This window comes from Spermophilus citellus (genome assembly GCF_964194105.1).
Source record: "Spermophilus citellus genome assembly, chromosome: 11".
NCBI classification, from domain to species: domain Eukaryota; kingdom Metazoa; phylum Chordata; class Mammalia; order Rodentia; family Sciuridae; genus Spermophilus; species Spermophilus citellus.
This window is the reverse complement of record NC_138192.1, coordinates 53283424-53300596: the sequence shown is the minus strand read 5'-3', so window position 1 is coordinate 53300596 and position 17173 is coordinate 53283424. Positions and strand designations below refer to the sequence as shown.

Genomic DNA, 17173 nt, shown 5'->3' with positions numbered 1-17173 from the left:
AGCGCTCTACCACTGAGCTACAACCCCAGCCCCCAAAGGTCTCCTTTAAAGAGTGAACAATGAAATGCACTAATCTCTAGAAGGTCTATATAGTTGAGACTCAATATTTTCTAAATGAATTATGGGTACTGTTACAAAAGCATTTATAAGTAAATCCAATATGTAAGACAAATCAAGGGATGGAAAATTCATCAGTGATACCAAACCAACTAACTTTTAAGAAACTATGTTTAATCTTAGCTGGGAAAGCAAGTAACTAAAATACTCAAAATAATCTGTGAGGGGAGTACAAAGGTGAACTCATACTTTACTTTAAGGGTCACTATACTTATAGAACTGTGTATCTAGGGGCTGAGGCTGTGTGGCTCAGTGGTAAAGTACTTGCCTAGCATGTGTGAGGCACTGGATTCGATTCTCAACACCACATACAAATAAACAAAAAAGGCCCATACATTTAAAAACAACAACAAAAAAGAACTGTATATCTAAAACTATATATTTTATTCTATCATAAATTATATTTAAATAAAGCTGATTTGAAAATAAAATTGAAAAGAAACTACCTGAGTTTGGTATGGAATCAAAGAAAAGCATCCACAAATAGCTAATACATTATTAAAATATTACTCCTTTTCCTAACTATATATCTGTGTATGGCCAGATTTCCTTCATATACTTCATTCAAAATAAAATATCACAACAAACTTAACAAAGAGAAGAGTTCAGTTATCTTCTACTAAAACAATCATGAAAAAATATCTTGCTAATTTCTCTTTGTTTTGGAATATATTTTCATAAAGATCTGTTCTTTTACTAACAGATTTATTACTATTTTTAAACAAATTAATATTTTAAAATTTTCTGTCTTCCATTTCAAATATGATTAATATTAACAGATACAACCCACATTTTTAAAAAGTTCTTTGAGGTTTTTGAGAGCCTAAAGAAGTCCTAAGAAGAGCTGCTCTACAAATGTATTATCACAGAGATATAATTATAAGCCACTAGTATCTATGAGTAGTAATGGCGCCATAGACTTTCCCCTCAAGTATGGAAAAAATAATAGCATAAACTGACAGCACACTATGCTGGTAACTATCAACTGCAGTCTACAAAAGAAGGACTGATACTACTACTTATCTTGTACACAGCCATTTTCTAAGTTATTCCTTTTCAGAAACTTGTTCAAAATATGAGCAAACTAAGTTTCCTCCTTTACCAAAAAACCCCAAAGCAATCATTTACTGCCCACACTTTATCTTAAAACAGAGATGGCAAACTTTTTCTGTAAAGGTCCAGACAGTAAGTATTTTAGGCTTTACAGGCCATATGGTCTGTCGCAACTACTCAACTCTGCTTGTGAAGCACAAGAGCATCCACAGACAGTAAATGAATGAATGTGGTTGTATTCCAATAAAACTTTATTTATGAACACTATAAAAATTCTTCTAATTTTTGCATCTAAAAATTTTTTTTCAAAATTTTTCAATCATTTAAAAATGTAAAAATCTTTCTTTAGGCTGCATTTGACCCATAGATTGTGTGGTCTGCTACTCTGTCTTAAAACAATGTCCTAATTACAACAGTACAGCTAACTTGCCTTGTGTTTATTTTGTTAGGGATGGGTATCCTGTGAATTTTATTCATTTCATTTGTGTTAAAATACCACTGTTTAATTATCTTCAATTAATGAAAGAAGTTTCCACTGAGGCACAGTAATACCCCTTAAATTAAACAAAAATGAAGAACAAAGAACCCTGCCCTTTGCAACTCTGGTGTTAATTCCAATCAAGGAGTGGCTGCCTGGAGCACTGTACTAAAAAGGATTTTGAGGATTTTTCTGAAAGGATTTTACCATTTAGAAGGGAGGAGGGCAACACCAATGTCACATCAATTTAGACAGAGTAAATTTAGATAAAAGATAAGCTAATGGCCATTTTATTTATTTAAAAAGTATTCATACTAATTATTTTTTACAGGTAAACAATATTTCTGAGTGATTTTCTAGATGCAGACTATCATTTCATTGATACGAAATATAGGTAGAGAGAAAATGTCTTATGGAAAAAACTATGACAATCTCTCCACTACTCCTCAAGCTTATCTGTAATCAGTTTCTATGCTATCACACCTCTAACTAAACACTAAACATAAAGAGGTACTTATAAAATAAACCAAATTATATATATTTTTATATTCTTAAGCTCACATTGTAACATTAAAGGTGTGGTTTTAAAAAGATGGCAAAATAATTTACATGTATTAGGTTTTAATGGCAGGTCCTACTTTCTGAAACTTCATATCTCTCTCTCTCTCTCTCTCTCTCTCTGTCTCTGTCTCTGTCTCTGTCTCTGTCTCTCTCTGTCTCTCTTTTGTGGTGCTGGGGATTGAACCTAGGGTCTTGTACATGGGAGGCAAGCACTCTACCAACTGAGCTAATATCCCCAGCCCCTGAAACTTCATGTTCCTATACAAAAGTGTATTCTATCAAAAGTGTATTCTATCAAAAATAACTCCATATGCTTAATGTTGCCATTTTTAAAAGAAATAAACATACATGAAAGGTACGCAGAGTTAGTACAGTGATTCTTAAACAATGATGTACATCAGAATTCCCTTTGTATTTTCACACATTCATATATTAAAGCGCTATTTTCTTATGTCCTAGAAATGCAGTAGATGAAAAGTACATTTAGGGGATACACACACACACACACACACACACACACACACACACACATAGTATTCAGTTTGTGTTCTTTTTTTCTAATGTTCATTCCAAGTTAAGAACCATTGGCTAAATAGGCTTTGGCCTGTACTTGCAGACTAGTTCACAAACTGCTGCCTTGAACATGCTAGCAAATCCCTCAATTCAATTTCCAAATTTATTTTCCAGATCCATAATTCACACTCCATCTTATTACAGAAAATTTAGTCAGGTGGATCCAGCATCAGATTTAATTTAGATAATATCTATATATTAAAAATACTGGTTATGCATTGAAGACTAGTACTAACTGTTGCATTCATCCTACCATTAAAATATACATACATGTGAGCGTGTGTATGGAGTATGGGGGCAGGGGGGTCAATACACAGAATTTGACATTTGGTAGATTACTGGGCCATAAAATAACCTTGAAGAATTAATGTTCAGGGCTGGGGTAGTGGCTCAGTGGTAGAATGCTCACCTAACATGCATGAGGTACTGGGTTTGATCCTCATCACCACATAAAAATAAAATAAAGATATTGTGTCCACTTAAAACTAAAAAATAAACATTAAAAAAGAATTAATGTTCAATCTAAAATGTTTTTCCTTTGCAAAAAAAAAAAAAAAAAGAAAGAAAGAAAAAATTTCACCTGAAGCAACTGCATCTGAGAACAATTCAAGTTTTGTTTCTTAAAAACATAAAATATTAAAATACAGCTCATCAATTTTATACAATTTCTTCCAAAAAACAAAAGTAAAGGCATTTATTCATTGATGGGGCCAGTATTACCTTGATACAAAAAAAAAAAAAAAAAAAAAAAAAAAACGCAGAAAGGAAAACACACACCAATATCTCTTATCAGCTTAGAGAATCAGTTCTCCACATAATTTTAATAAGTGGAATCTAACAACATATTTTTAAAAGTGAAAACTACATCACAACCTGGTTTAATCCAGGTATACAAGGTTGATTGATTCAGCGTTCAAAAATCAGTCAATGCAATCTACCAAATCAACAAGCTAAAAGAGGAAAATCCCATGGTTTTATCAATTGATACAGAAAAAGCAACACCCATTAATGATTAATAAAAAACAAAACTTAGTCCCTAGGAATAGAGAGGAACTGCCTCAGTATCATAAAAGAATATTATACTAAAAAACCTACAGTTGACATCATACTTAATGGTGAAAGACCAAATGCTTAGGAAACAAAGTAGTAATAGCCACTCTTATCCCTCTTATTTAAAATGGTACTCAAAAGTTCTGGCTAATGCAATAAGGTAAGGAAATTAAGGGGATACTGGCTGAGAAAGAAGAATAAAATTGTCTCTATTTTCAGATGATGTTACTATTTATATAGAAAATCACAAGATACCTTAAAAAATAATTTCCTAGGATAAAGGAGTTCAGTCAGGTCACAGGACACAGATCAATAAACTAAAATCAACTGCATTTCAATATGCTGACAACAAAGTGGAAATTAAAAATGCAATACCAGTTACAATTTGAAGCTATAACCTAACAAATATATCATACATAAGATCCCTATGATGAAAATTATAAAATGCTGATGAACCAAAGACCTAAACAGTTGAAGAGACATACTATGTTCATGTCATGGAACTGAGACTGATAAAGATGTCAGTTCTGCCTAAACTTACATACAGTTTTAGTGCAATTCATACCAAAATTCAGCAAATTTCTTTGCATTAAACAAGCTTCCTTTAAATTTTTTTTGAAAAAGAAGACTAAAGTGGGAGAAATCACTCTCCACTTTCACAATGTTAAGATTTACAACACCCCTTAAGGCTTAACTGTAGTAAATCAAGACAAATGAAGTATAGGAAGAGGAAAACACACATAGATCAGTGGAGCAGATAAGACACCAGAAATAGATCCACACAAATATGTTCAATTAATTTTTGCAAAATGGACAAAGCAATTCAATGGAGGAAGGGTAGCTTTTCAAAAACGGGTGCTGGAACAACTGGATCTGAAGCAAATACATCTTGAATGCCCTCCCCCTCACTATATAATGCTATGCTAGTAATTCCTGAAAGTCCAGCTCTTTCAGAAAGCCACCCAGGCAAAATCTCATGTATGTGACAGTTTTCAAGTTTTTTTAAGATACACATATCAAAATCCTAACTCTTTTAATCAGGACTCTTTTTTCTCCTAAAGTGCTCAATAACCTATCCAACATAAATTGTTTTATACTTATTCAATGTTTTTAATCAGCTATTTATATATGTACTTTTACATATCAGAATGCTTTGGGGGGTTAGATTTTAAGCATTCTCACCACAAAATGTAAGTATGTAAGGCAATGCATATGTACATAAGCATCATTTAACCATTTCATAATGTACACATATTTCAAAACATGTTGTACATGCTAAATGTATATCATTTTGTTTCCACATATGTCCAGTTTAAGAACTGGGGAATATATGAGTTATACTGACATTTCTTTTCTTTAGACAGAAGATACAAGGTGATGATATAATACTGTCTGAAACTACAACTATGAATAAAGAGGTACGCCACTGAAGACCTACCCTAAATTTGTGCTTCCTATAAGCAACTCAAGTCTTCTAGGAAAGGTTAATGAAATTTCAAATATAATAAATTCAACTCAAAAAACAATTCTTATTTCCCTTTCACATATCATTACTCTTGCCACTTTATGGACAGACTACATGTTCAAAGAATCAACTATGGAAGACAGATCACAGTGAATGATGTTTTTTAATCCAAAATATCTTCTAATCAGGCAGCCCTCAATATGAAGGATCCCTAATTTTCCCCAAGAAGATTTTTTTTATCTTAACTTAAAATATACAAATTTTTTGTTTACCTGATACAGTTTAATGTATACTGAATTTATTAATTTAGCCTTATGTTTTAAATCACAAACACAAATTTAATAAAACAATTACATTCAAACTTTACCTGTATCTTCAACAAGTGTCTTATTACTTTCTTTTTGAGTCATCAAAAGTATCCTAAAAGGCATAATCTTCACTTCCATTTAAGTTGTTTTGAAAAGCAATACATTTTAAAATTCATATATAATACTCTCAATAAAAATATCTTTTAAGACAAAAATATTCATTCACATAATACTAAGGCAGTTAGTTTTTTAATATTTCTACACGTACATGTTGTGATTTCCATTAGTAACATGTTAAGCATCCTAATCCAAATATCTAAAACACAAAATGCTCCAAAATCTGAAACTTTTTAAGCAGCAACATGATGCTACACATTGACATCTCACAGTCAAAACAAGGTGCATTAAAGATACTGTTTAAAACAAACAAACAAAAACCTTCAGGATATGTATATAAGATGTATACAAAACTAAAATGAATTTTTGGGTCCCAGGGTCCCATCACTAAAATATCTCATTATATATGAGAAAATACTCCACAATTCTGGGTCCCAAGCATTTAGAATAAGGGTTATTTATCCTTTAGTTCTGTTAAAAATAACAGAAGTTTCAAAATATGAAAAATCTTGTAAAAACTAAAATATAATACCTTACTTTAAGGAATAAATTTTTAGAGAAAACTGCTTTACATTGGATGTATGCAGATAAAAGAACTGATCATACACTTGTTCCATAAATAAAATCACCAAGATAAGGGCTAGATAAATGTAGTAGGAATTTGGAAATGATAACCTAGGACCCCCATTAGAGTTTCTAAAACAAGTACAGTCACCACCTCTGTATCATCAGTGGCTAACACCATATAGACACTCAATAAATGTGCACTAAATCAATTCACAAAGACCTAGAAGAATTAGAAAAGGCTGTATAGCCAGGTGTGATGGCACCCACCTGTAATGCCAGTGGCTTAGGAGGCTAAGACAGGAGGATTGCAAGTTGAAAGTCAGCCTCAGAAACTTAATGAGGCCCTAAGCAACTTAGGGAGACACTGTCTCAAAATTTAAAAAAATAAAACAAATAGGTGTAGCTAAGTGGTTAAGCATCCCTGAGTTCAATCGATCATAACAAAAAAAAAAAAGAATAAAAATTAAAAGGATTTATGGAGGAAATGGGACTAGAGCATGACTACTAAATAATGACAGAACTAAAGTAAATATAGGCAGAGAAGATGAAACTATAATCAAGGTTGTGAACAGTGTTTGCCCTCACTGGATGGAAGCATTTCATATTCTTTAGTACTGGATATGGTACACTAAAGGAAAAAATGTCTTGAAAGACAATAAAAACATAAAATTGCATTTTAAAGACTGATCAGAAAACAATAAGTAAACTGTGTTGGAAATGGAATGAAACTCATAAAGCCATACTAACCAATCAATAAAAACAATGGTCTATAATATGCATGTCATAGGTATCATCAAAAGGATTAGCAAATTAGAGTACAGAGATCAAGTTTTTGCTTACCACAGTCCCATATTTAGTCTCCCTGAGCATATAAAAGTAATATATAAAAATGAAAAGGCTTATTAAGTTGGATGGCTGCATTTCTTTTTTTTCCTATATTTTTATTAATGCATAATTATATAATGGTGAGATTCATTATTATATATTTATACATGAACATAACAATACACTTTGGTCAATATCATTCCCCAGTATTTCTCCTTTCCTTTCTTTTCTCACAACTCCTAGTCCCTTTCCTTTACTAGGTAGCTACATTTCTAAATGTTTATCCAACTTCCAATAAAACAAAGCTTGCTTCCAAACATGTTTATCCTATGTTTCCCTGTTGCTAACTCTTTTCCTGATATTTACACTGTCATAAAAGATATATATTGCCCAGGATACGTTAGATATCTTCAAAGAAAAAGCACAAAATAAAGTACTTTTTGCCTATAGCTGCAAAACTTGGGGTATATTTATAAATGCCGAAGTCTTAAGATTAAAATAGTTCTATGTAGTCTTCTGGCATTCACTCAAAAGATACTTTATACCAAAACAGGAATAAGTAAATACAAGTTTTACTAAGATTTTACAAAAGATATTTCTGATATTAGATATTCATTTGCAGGCAAGGAAAGGGAATCATGAGGACTGTAGCTGGAGGCCAATAATCCCATCAGATTAATAGGCTATTTTTTAAAAATGTACAAAAGCCAAAACTGAGCATAAATTTAGGGGGAAAAAAAGATGAAAGGTAGATTCTTAAAATCACAACAGAGCTCCTAGTAGACAGATGAAGTACCCAAACACATAATATTTCTATCATTTATGCTTTCTATGAAAGTAATGTGAAACATAACCCTTGAAGAATCAATCAGCAGTGTCAAGAGCGAGAAAAGTGGGGGGCGGGGGACACAGCATGACAGCCACCATAAACACTCTCATCAAAGCAATATCTGGAAGTTAAATTAAAGGAGAGCTTGAAGAATAATAATAATATTTGTTAAAAGTAGCTTTTAATAGCAACACAGTAGTTATTTTAAAGTAAAAAGACGTAAGCTGATAACTCACTACAACACTAAATAACAGATGGATACGAATCACTTAGCTAAGCTTGTTTTTTTTAATCACCAGCTTTTTTCATATGTATAACTGTGTTGCTTCAACTTACAAAGAATAGAATTTCTAGTATCAAAAAAGAAAAAAGAAAACTAAAATTCTGTTTATTACATTTGTGCTACATAATTTCTTTCCTATTGAAGACTCATTAATTTGTTTCTGTATGATTACAAATACATTTTAGGTCTTTTGGTGCCTTTTCTTTCTATGTTAACACACAGCTTAGAGGTATCACCTTCCCTATTTGGCTGCTCTGGGCTGTTTTTAAACTTTACAAAAACTTAACACTATCCAAAACTTGCCCTAAAGTCTAATTTGTCCACAAAGACACAGAAAGGTTTGAAATATGATGAAGGAAATATTAACTAGCTCAAATTTTCTAAAAAATTATAAAGCTAAAAATAAAATAAATTCAAGTTAAATATATAAATCATAAACAACAGAATTAGAAAATCTAAACCAGGATTTTTAAAGGAAGTGAGTGTCACTGAAGTAAGAAAGTTATTACTGCAAGTCATCATTATCTCTGCCTGAGCTATAAGCAATACTCTTTTTACCTGATTTCCTAGCTTCTACTTTGTCCTATACAATCAGTTCTTCATGCATAAACCAGACAATTCCTTTATTAAGGTTAAAACAAAAAATATCAAGCTACTCCCCCAACTTAGAGCCATTCATTTAATGGCTGCCTGCCACACTTGCCTTAAGATAAAAAATCTTTAGCAAATATAAGAACTTTAAAAGTCTGGCTCCTCTTGAGCCTCAATTCCTACCAGACAAATGAACTTCTTTAAATATCAAACTCTCAGGTGACACATTCTACCACTCTTCCATCATCCTCAAATCTCCTCCCCCTCCTTGTGTTTCAAATCCAAAATTATTTGTTTATTTATTTTTATTGGTTCTTTTTAGTTATACATGACAGTAGAATCCCTTTTAATGGGTGAGATAATGGAAGGAAGTAAAAACATTGAGAAAGTGCTTGAAAAACTTTGCTATGATTTGAATGTTTATCACTCTAAAACTTCTGTCTGAATTTATAATTGCCAATAAAAGGTACTGGGAGGTGGGGTCTAATGGGAGGTGTTTAGACCATGGTTTTAATGCTCTTATAAAAACGGCTTTTAGAAGTAGGTGCTTCCTCTTGCCCTGGTACCATGTAAGGATACAGTAAGAAGGCCTACACCAGATGTTGGGACCTTGAGCTTGAACTTCCCAGCCTCCAGAACTATAAAGCAATACATCACATCATTTATAAATGACTCTGTCTCATGTATTTTATTATAGCAGCACAAAAGAAACCAAGTCAAATTTGAAAAAAGTTCACCAAAAAAATGCAAAACATCATCTCTAATTTAGTTTCTTAAACTACTAAAAACACAATTTGATTGCATTTTAAGTTTTCAAAATACATAAGTTATCATCTTCTCCACTCCCGTGAAACTACTTACATCTTTAAAACACTTAAAATCAGTTAAATTTCTGATAGTTATGTAATATTACCTCTCCCTTAAAAGAGACAAGGGAAAGCCTTTAAATCTAAATCTTTCTCTTAAAGAAAAACAAGAGAGAGAAAGAAAGTGAGACTATTCCTTTAGTCAGAATAACATGAACATGCACCCTTTCACAGAAAATCTGGAGAAAATCAACCAGAAACTTCAGATTTACATTCTACATCAAATGAACACCTGAATCTAGTTCACAGTTCTGAATTCCTGCTTAATAAAAAAGTAAAAAAATATATATTAATAAAAGTAATATCTGCCCGTTTTAAAGACCTTTCAATAATTACTAAAGTTGTTTTAGATTACTATCTTCTCTAGATATCATAAACAAAAAGTAGCAAGGACAAAATAAACACAACTTTTTACTTAATATTACAAACTACAATTAACCTATGACAATGGTATTAAAGTAAACTGAAGAATGGCAAATAAAGTTAAACCATTCACTTTTAAACCCACAGTGAATAAAAACCCAATACATCCTTATCTATATTCCTTGTGAATTTACATGTCACCTTTGCCCAGAGGTCTTGCTAATCTCTCCTATATTGTTTCAATTTTAGTACTTGTGCCTTATGTTTTAAATAAATGTCCTGAAAAGAATTCTGTAACTTTTGTTAGCCTATCTTGAATGCCATTCCACCATTTCTTCTACACAGAAATGTTTATATCCATCATTCTCTTAAAAAGAAACTTTAATAATTATTGGGGCTGTTCTCAATCTTTATTTGGAAACATTTAAACGAAGCAAAAAAAGTCATATTTCTAGACCACTGAAAGAAACTAAAATAAGACTCAAAGAAGTTCAAGTGATAATGTACTTTACTCGAAGTCAAAAACTACTTTGGAATGCTAGAAACTAAGTAAGGCCATGGCTGGCCAATTTTTTTAGTTCAGGTCTGCCCTCAGAATGGAAGCCTGAGATAAAGATATATGTTAGAGAAAACAAAATAATTTTGAAACACAGACAGCATCTTTAAATAATAATACTCTTTTATTTTTTTTCGTACTCAAGGATGCATGTATGTGCTGAGGAGATGGGAAGGGGACAGGAGCAAAAGACAGAAGCCGACAAAAATGAAGTTGAAAGAACAACTGTATCCATCAGAATTGTTCTCAGTTAAGCAGCTGGCTAGAGGATGCGTCAAGGGTCAACAATTCTAATCCACAGTCTTTACTAAATCTGAAAACCAATTCCTGGTGGAATTCACACACCCTCTTCCCATTTATCATTTACATCCATCCACCTGCTCCAGTTTCCAGTGAAGAACACTTTTACTTTTTAAAGACAAATTAAGAAGCGGGAACAACTGCAATAAAAGCCCACAGGAATTTACATACCTACAGGTATTTAAAACCTTGTAAGTCTGATAAAGACAAGGACAGTGATAGGCTAATGAGAACTGTATACTTAAATGCCAGTCTAAGAGCTCAGTCTTTAATATTATAATTTTTTAAAGACACATAAGAAATTTATGGTATATACCTACCTGAGGAAAGGAAGAACAGTGATATAAACAAATAAAATGAGTTTTATCAAACCAATTTCTTATCAGGTATGACTTACAGATAGTGGGTTTGTCCCTTCATTTGACATCTCTATAAATATCATCTTGAGTTCCCGTGGAAAATACACATGAACACACATGGCGTTGTGATGTCCAACATTTAAATGTTCAGGCTAAAATTATATTATCTCCAACTTACATTAAAGTCAGTACCTATAATCTGTGTCTCTGGAGGCATCAAGAAACAAGAGCAATGTTTCTCAATGTGTGGGCCCTGCACAACCTTCATAAAAATATTCAGCCAAAAAGTTGAATTCTGAGCCCATTCCAGATCCACAAATCCAATTCTCTTATATAATGCTGTTTAGCTGAGGCTCTACATATTTAATAAGTTACTTTTTTCATATCCAGAGAGAAATAAAAAGGGGTTCTATTAACTATGTATAGGAATTAAATAAGAAAATTTATAAGTATGAAACACTGTAACTAATACAAGGTAGATGCTCAATAACAGTCTGTACTCTCTGAAAATGGAGAAAATAGAGGATATCTTATCTCCAAAAAGTACAGTCATGATGGAGTGGCTTTTTGTTCTGTGTTGGTGTTTTTGTTTATTTGTTGAGGGCAGAAGAGGTTAATTGATAGAGAAGGGTTATTAAACATAGATTATAAATAATCCTAAATCTGGATAACCTCCTTTAAACAATTAAGAGTCACAAAGAGCCGGGCTCCGTATCAAATGCCTGTAATCCCAGTGGCTCCAGAGGCTGAAGCAGGAGGATCATGAGTTCAAATCCAGACTCAGCAATGTAGCAAGGCCCTAAGCAACTCAGTAAGACCCTGTCTCTAATAAAAATATAAAACAGGGCTAGGAGTATTGCTTGGTGGTTAAGCACCCCTGGGTTCAATCCCTGGTACAAAAAAAAAAAAAAAAAAAAAAACCTCAGAACCCACTGAAGATACCAAAATCCAGAGATTCTCAACTCCCTTATTTAAAGTGATATAGTATTTTCATATAACCAACACATATTCTCCTGCATACTTTAAATCACCTCTAGGTTACTTAACATACCTAATACAATGCAAATGCCATTTAAATAGTCATTATACTGGACTGTTTAGGAAATGACAAAGGGAAAAAGTCTGCAAATGTTCAGTACAGAAGCAATTAAAAAAACAAAAACATACATTTCAATCTGTGTTTGGTTAAATCCACAGAGGCAAAACCCATGGATAGAGAGGGAGACTGTATTCATCTAATTTGAATATCTATAATTCTACTTGGCTTCTGTGCAACTAATAAAACCAAAAAAAAATTAAAAAGGGGATAGGGATATTTAAAAACACATAATTTTGTGGACTGCAATCATGTACCAAAAGCTATTTAATAAGAACTAAGATTCACCAAAACTCAACTAGCACAGAAACCATTATTAATAAGTCACTACCACTTAGATTTTAATCTACAGAAGTCAAAAATTTAAATATCTTTTCACTTAATCCTATTTTTACAAACTTAAAAATCTTAGTTGATCCTTACAACAATCCTACAGTGTTAACAAAAATAGATACCATCATTCCTACACAACTCCTAATCCAATAATAATATGAGTAGATGCTTGCTTGAACCAAACCAGATCTTAAGAGCCATCCTTTCCAGTGGTTCTCCAAATGCATATGATGTACAACAGCTACAGTTGAGTGTGAAATAAAACATTCTTGGCTCTACCGTTAGATTGATGCAGTAGGTCAAACATGTAGCCTAAGAATCTGCATTTTTATCTACTACTCAAAAGTAATTCTAATAATGACAGGTCCTCAAATCACATTTTGAAAAACAATCCCAACTACGTCCTAGAGAGATAAGGTGATTAGGTCCACATACTCAATCCCAGACTTCTCATTTTTATTATCAACACAACTCACAAAATGAGATTTAGAAAGTACTTTCTTCATATAATTTATGTGTAAAACAATGTTCATCAATTACTGATCAAGAGGTTTCACCAAATCTTGAAAACTGTTCCCCCCTTAAATAAAGTGTTTATTACTCCATTCAACAGAGAAAAAATTGCAAGAGAAACACTCAAGTACAATGGTATTTCCTGAGTAACAATGACATGGTTTCCTTGGATATTGTTGAGATACTCAATGATCATACCAATATACTGGAGGACAAAGGTTTCTTGTAGGAAAAATATATAATGTGATCTGAAAGGTGCTACAGAAAATCAGAGGAAATTATGAAACAAAACGATTATCCTAACTACTCAAACAGGTTTTTTTTCCTGTAGATGGGTACCTTCCTCTTCTTAAAAACTGCTTTAAGGGGAGAGACAGTGTGAACATACATTCCAAAAATACATGATAGTCATTCTTTTCTCCCCTCTGATGTCCCCAACTAAAATTAATAACAGGAAATCTGTCATACTAGTCAAGGTCACTACATGCAGATTCTGTATTTAATTCATACAATTTAATCCATACAATTCTATGAAGTAGATATTATTTCTGCCCATTTTTTTGGATGAAGAAATTGAGGCTTGGGTGGTTGTAACTTGCCAATGAAAACAAAGTTAAGTGGTCCAGTCAGGTCTTAACTACATTTATATTCTATGGCCAATGACTCTACACAAGGCCCTCTTAGTCACTGCCTGAGCAATAAATTTTGATACCATATTCTGCATGAGCTTTCATTTGCTCTTAGGTCACCAAGAACTTTGTCCGGTTTTTACTCCATAAAAATCAATCATTTACCTCAGACTCTTCCTCTCTACTGTGTTAGTGTAAATCATCCTCTCTGCCTCCTTGCTACCCACATTATGCCTCTGCAATGAATTTTATCTGCTGATCTCAATAGTTTCTCTGGGGTATCATTATGAATGACTACCTGTCTCCTTCAAACTTTGTAATGACGACACAGCCTAGGATAAAAAGCCCTTAGTAGAAAAAGATGTTTTTCTTAAAATGATAAACAGTTACTCTGGTCATCTTAAAATAAACTGGTAATTGTCAAGTTCTGCCATTTTCTATTTTCCTGAAACCTTTTAAATTTCTACTATTCTTAACTTCCAGACAATTTCATTATCATCTACCAAAACTGTTTCATACCAATTTTTGATTCTTTCCCAAAACAATATGCATACAAAACAATTTCATACAAAATTCCCTTCATGAGGTAGGTCCTAAGAGTTTCATGTGTGTTCATCTTTGGCCTTCATCAATTTTCTAATTACCATAGTTTCACCTCACCGCATGCTCTAGACTTGAGCAATCTAATACAATGGCCACTAGCCATATGGAGTTATCACACATTAGAAATGTGCCTAATCTGGACTGAAATGTGTTTAAATGTAAAATACATGCTGGATTTCAAAGACTTGGTACAAAAAAATTCTCATTAATAATTTTCATACTGATTACAGGTTCAAATATTTTGATGTAGCTACTAGAAATCTAAAATTTCCTTTTGTGGCTCACACTTGTAGCTTGCACTATATTTTTTGTGCAGTACTTTTCTAGACACTCCATCATTGCAAGCTTGGCAGTCCATCAATATAATACATATAGCAATATAAGGCCTTCTTAGAATATACCCACTCTTATATGTTCAATCATCTCCTCAAAATTATATTAGTTCATCTGATAAAAAAACAATGTTTCATCACAAATAATATATGTGTGCATTTGAAGGAACACATCTGGAAATGAAGCTACAAAGTGAGAAACTACAAGTTAGGTGTCAAATGGGCTATTCCAAAGCACATAAACCACTCTGCCTTCTCTACAAATAGTCCTGTACCTGGAAATTATTCTGTGCAATTTTTATTATTGCTTTTTCTCCTATGTACTTAAAAAGGTTCCTCCAAGAAGGTAAGGCAATGGTTATTTCTAACAAAGGAAAATCCTAAGAACTATTAAAAGGTAAGTATCACTTCTATTACTAAAATGTTTATATATAAAACCAAATATATCTAAGATGCTGGGAGTTAGAAGACATGTTAGTAATGGGGGAAATCATCATAATTTTCAGAAAGAATGCATTTAACAGCAGCTGCCACAAACCTTGCTCTACTAGATGACCTAGGGACAGTGGTGAGTGACCCCAGACTCCTACCATGGTCATCCAGTAGCATTCCTGTCAAAGGAAGAGGTCTAATCAATATTTCTTCAATTGTATGAGCCAAAATTGCAATGTTTCTGAATTTGTAGAAGTGGCAGTTTTACCAAATCATCAGATGAAAAATCATGGCAGTCTGTTGTTGTCAGACTGAAAAAGAAGCAAGAGAGAAAGGTGTCTGTTCAGAAATACTCTGATAATATAAAGTATAATACAATGTAAGCTACCAAGGTTTTAAATCAACTGCATAACATGCTAAATACTCATGAAATCAACTTTCTATTAGGACCTAAGAAACTTTTATCATAAAGGCATATTTTACTTCTAATGAGACTTTACTCCTGTATATTTTTCTTAGGACACAATATCATCTTTATTTTATTTATTTATTTTTATGTGGTGCTGAGGATCAAACCCAGGGCCTCGCACATGCTAGGCGAGCGCTCTACCGCTGAGCCACAACCCCAGTCACTCCTGTATGTTTAATATGGAAAAAATAATGTATTATTTGTTTTGATGGATACAAAACTAGTAAGTAAGAGCTAGTAAGAAGGCAGTTATCAGTCTTTAAAATTGTACTGTAATAGAATGCATACATAAATACCAAACCATGGACCCATGTTTTTAATTCTAATTTGTAAGAGGAAATGGAAAGTAGACAAGCAGGTTTGCTGCTATACTGGGTAAAAATAACCTGTATCTGAGAGCAAACAATCTTTACAAGTAAGAATCCATAATACAGCTGAGGAGTGGTGGCACGTGCCTGTAATCCCAGATGCTGAAAAGTCTAGGGAAAGGGAAAGACCCTGTATCAAAATCAAAATTTTTAAAAGGGCTGAAGATGTAGCTCAGTGGCAAAGCACTTTCCTAGCAAGCACAAGGCCCTGGGTTCAATCCCTAGGATCATATTTAGGGGGAAAAAGAAAAGTCCCTATTATAGTAGCCACTCAAATCATTCTCTCTCCTACTCATGTCAAAGACCATGAAAAAACAAAATCATCTCATAAGGAATGCAAATGGAAAAAAGAAATGAGAAGACAATGAGCAGAAAGATCAATAAGGTGTCACTCTGAAGAAAAGCAAGATGCTGGCTATATAAGCAGCTCTATGGGTGACCCCCAAAAGCAGGCAGCAAGCTTTAAAACAAAATCTTACGAGATGGCCAAGGATGTGACTTAGGCCTCAGAATATTTATATAACAATTTTTTAAAATACATATCTGCTCAAGTCCACTGAAACTGAAAAGACAGAAGATGTAAGAGCAGCTGTTCTATACTTTTGCTTGCTGTGACTTACCCACAACAGAGAACACAGCTTTTTTTCTCCTTCAAAAATATTGATATATCTGTTGTAAAAATGTATTTGTAATTAGACACATGACATATACATAAATGCAGGGGCATGTAGGCTAGACATTCTATAAATTTTCTTATTTGACTAAAACCATGACTTAAAATGCACAGCAAGTTAAATTATTTCTTGATGACCCTTCAAGTCCTTAGAATCTAGGAATTAAAATGCAAAGAAAATGATTAGTAGCAGGTAAACACAGAATAAATATTACTTAACAATTTGATTAATATGCTGTATTAACTTGATGACATTTTATTTACTCAAAACTAATCCAAAAAGGGGGGGGGGAATATATATATATATATATACTTTCTTTCTAGGGACTGTTTAATATCATTAAAATCAACAAGTATTGGAACCAGAGGACTTTCAACATAGGTGAGGCACCTCTCCATACATGAGCTGTGTGAGCACTCAGGAGAGGGCTCAGGAGAGGAGACTGAGCTTCAGACATTAACCA

General features: G+C 32.9%; 1 protein-coding gene across 1 annotated transcript in view; it reads right to left on the bottom strand.

Annotated features, from left to right (window-relative positions):
* ACVR2A (activin A receptor type 2A) overlaps positions 1–17173 on the bottom strand; it is an 83959-nt gene that overhangs the window by 35772 nt on the left and 31014 nt on the right. The window lies entirely within an intron of this gene.